This window comes from Propithecus coquereli, unplaced genomic scaffold (genome assembly GCF_000956105.1).
Source record: "Propithecus coquereli isolate 6110/MARCELLA unplaced genomic scaffold, Pcoq_1.0 Scaffold111, whole genome shotgun sequence".
In the NCBI taxonomy this organism is placed as follows: Eukaryota; Metazoa; Chordata; class Mammalia; order Primates; family Indriidae; genus Propithecus; species Propithecus coquereli.
In genome coordinates, this window is record NW_012135081.1 from 3,856,213 (window position 1) to 3,860,146 (window position 3,934).

The window sequence follows — 3,934 nt, forward strand, 5'->3', positions numbered from 1 at the left end:
CTGCAGCAGAAAGCATAATGCATAATTTACCAAGTGGACAAAAGGTAGCTTAAGTGAATTAACTTTAAATAATTGGCACAGATTGGCTAGTAGCTAGGAAGTGGGCTTTTAAAGAGAAATACCCAAGGTTGAAAGCGTTTAAAACAAAAATCGATTGCAGATAATGAAAAGCGGGGGTTTGCCCTCTTCGTGTCTACTCTCCTTCGAAAGAATTGTATCCAAAAAGCTGGTTTCCCGTTCCCCTACCTTGCCCCCGCTGTTAAAATAGAAACAAGGATTGTATGTTCTGATCCTGAATACATGTAAAATTTGTACAAAAATATCTTCTATGAAAATGATTTGTAATCTGTAGACTTAATACCTGGGAGATGTCTTGAGATGTAAAATCCCATCCTTTGGGTTGCGGGTTTTTTGTTTTCTCCAAATAAATCTGATCTTTAAAGTTCATTTTAATACTGAAATTCTTTGACACACACTCTGGTTCCAGTGCTTTTTATTGGACTCCCAGTTGACAGCCTGCCCCTCCTTCCCCCACCATCTCTGACATTCTCATTCAGCATTGGATACCACGTTGTACAAGATCAGAGGATGGGGATACAAAGGAATCTTTTAGAGACCAGGTCTTTGTCACCCAACCTGGAGTGATCATAGTTCGCTGCAGCTTTGAACTCCAGGCTCAAAGGATTCTCCCTGCCTCAGTCTCCCAAGTCATTGGGATTACAGACCACTCCTGACTTAAGGGATCTATTTCAGTGCTACTGAGGTCCAAGAACTGGGAGTTTACAGCCTAGCTCCTCTTCCAGCATTTTTTGCCTGGTGTTGACTTCTATGACTGCAGTCCATTTCCTGTATATTTTAATCATAAGATGTGGGAACTCCAAATAAATCCTCGCATCCTCAGGGGCAGTGCCTCCATAAATCCCCAACCTCATCTCACTTAAGCAATCCAGAGAGGCGCTGCTCTCCAGAGTCACACTGGTGGGCAGGAGATCTTGGTGGCAGGCTGGTCTGGGTAGCCACAATGAAGGCAATTTTTTCTTAATCATATGTCAGACCTAGTGGGAATTTTCCAAACAGCTAGGGACAGACTGGTCATTGTTGCAAGACAGGAAAGGGGTTAGGACAGTGGCAAAGAATCCCTAAGGTCACAAGGGGGTGGAGCATTAAAAGGAGCCCAGGAAACCTCAGTCAACAATTTGGTGGACTTAAGAGCCAAGAGGAAGGGAGTGGGATGTAGATGGGAGCAGTTACACAGTGGCTTTCCCAAGCCGATTAGAGCATTGCTCTTCCAGTTTCCTGGTGCATTTAACTCTGTTCTCCAAAATTGGCTAAGTTGAAGGGTAGAGGCGCAGTGAGCTGACAATGTGAAAATCCTGTAAGTGTGGCATGTGGTGCCCCTGCTGCCCAGGCTGCCTGTGGAATCTACAAGGCAATGTTTTCTGAGGCTCCACCGCAGGAATTGGTCCCAGTCACATTCTCCAAGCCTTAGTTTCAAGTCACCCCCCTAGCTGTGCAATATGGAGGTCTGGGTAAATGATCGAAAGAAGGAAGCTAAAAGTAGGAAAGGCTTGTTGAAAGAGGTTTATGTTGGTTGTGCACAGAAAGAATAGGGAGGAAGGAACTCCCTGTACTATGTCCGAAAAGGGCACTCTAAAATCAAAGCCTGGGCTTCGGTATGGCCACATCCTCAGTTATAAATATCTGTGGACCCTCCCAGAAGCCCAGCTGCAGAAATGGGCTCAGGACTAGTCAGCATTCATTGCCAACCTGTGCAAATCTTGAGCTACCAGAAAAGTAGGGGAGAAGTGTAGGTGCAGTATCCTATTTCACAAGGGCTGACTTTAGTTGGGCCCCATGTGTATTCTAGTCCACATAGCCTAGTTTCTCCTCGCAGAATCAAGCACTATGCTCTGGATCCCAAAGCAATGAGGGTCCCAGTCCATGCTGAGGGCGTCACCTCAAGTGCTACTCAAGCTCAAAGCATCTGGTTTCTCAGGAAGTGAGAGAGCTACACATCTGCTCCTGGGAAGCATTATTTGTCAAGTAAGCCTCGTTTCTTGGCAACCATGGTAGCCCCCAGGGCCACAAGTGAGGGGGACTTGCCTTCCCTCACTCTGCTGCCTCCCCAAAAAGAAGTTTGGAAGAGGCAGAGCTGTGCTGCTCTCCGCCCAGCTGCAGCAACCTCCCAGTTGGACAATACACCCTCTGTCCTTGGCCAGGAGATCCGCCTCTGGAGTTGGCTCTGCCCCTTCCCCCGCTCTTCCTGGTTCCCAGCACCCAAGCCCGCCACCACTGAAGTTCTCCTGACACAGTGGTCTTTCAGCCAGGACAGTCCCACACCCTCAAATCCCCCTCCTACAGTCCCCTCACCCCACGGATCTGAGCATACTCATTTACAGGCATGGGGTCACCCCAGACCATGGAAGATGGGGTTCCACCTTCAGTGCCAAGATGGGCCACCCTCTGCATAGTCAAGGTAAGAAAACCTGCATGGAGGGAGTCAGAGTGTTCCTGAAATTCTGTTTCACCCTCATTAGCATCAACCCTCTCCTCCCCTCCCCTCTCCCCTCTGATCCTCCTGCTGCTCTGAGCCGGAAAGCAGGATACCGGGCTGGCTCCACGATCCACCCATTTTTATTTCACCCCCACCAAGCTGCCTTCACTCTTCACTCTCAACCTTTCTCATCAGCTTCCTTCCTGCAGCCTCATTCCCCTTGATCCCCCTCAGGGATCAAGCGTGAGCTGGGAGTTCAGCTGCCCATCTTGTGGCCCTTCTCCAATTCCTTGGAACCTCAAAGTTCCTCTCATGGGCCTGCCAGGCAGGACAGCAGTACTAGCATGAGTGTGAGGTTTAGCCCTACCCACCTCTCTGGGATCCAATGAAGTTCCTCTTGGAGGAACTCTCCTGTTGGAGAGTCCCAGTCTCTCCATTGGTACCTTTAGAGATAAGAACCTACCCCATGGCATGCCCCGCCAAAGACCCACATGAACGCTGGGAAGGGCAAGATGTTAAAAGAGCTAGCTGAAGGCTCCAAAGAAATGAAAAAAATCTCCATATTTCATATATCTTGATTACATAATTAAATCTTGCCAAAATACATGGGAAGATCTTCAGCCCTGCCCTTTCCCCAGTAGCCTCCAATCTCCACTGCTCTCCTCAGTATTCCACTAACTCCTGCCTCTCCCCTCCCAGCAGTGACCCCTCCCCATTCCCTCCTGGGCTCCTCCTATCCCCAGTCCTTCCTCCAGACCCCAGTGACTCCTACTGCTGTAACCTTTGAAACTGCATGTCTGACACCAACTCAGCCCAGAGCAGTAAGAAAGATCAAGGCTTCCCAGTAACAACCACATCCACCCCTCCCAAATGCCAGTCTCTGGGGTACTCGCATTGTCACCATGCACTGCTTCACAGCCTCTCCCGTGCCTTCAGATTGGAATCAGGTGTTCCACCCCCTGGTAATCAGAACCAGACTTCCAGGCCTTGCCAAAGACAAGATGAACACAGAAAGAACCCAGCTGAGAGATGAGACGGGGAGGGACGGAGGGCCTTAAGAGCCCGTGGTACTGGCTGCTTTGGGCAGGCACTGGGCATTGAGCCCTGGGCACTGGCTTCTCAGAACTCCCCCCATCCCCCCCCCAGTTTTCATCATGGAAAATCTAGTGGGGAGGGTGGAGGAAGAAAGTTTCAGGAAGTGCTCACTGCTAAAGAACCATTGGGGAATCTGGGAATGGCAATAGGTTCAGAGTGTCTAGGAAAATATTCCCTCCCTTATCCCTACCGTCCATCGTCCCCTCTGGGGTGGCACAATTCGAACCAGCCCCATGGCTCAATTCCACTAAGTTCCTATCCAGTACCAGCTTCAGACACTGCAAAAGAAAGGAATGAAGATCACAGAAAGAACTTCCAGGTCCATTGGGAAGCCTGGGGCTTGAG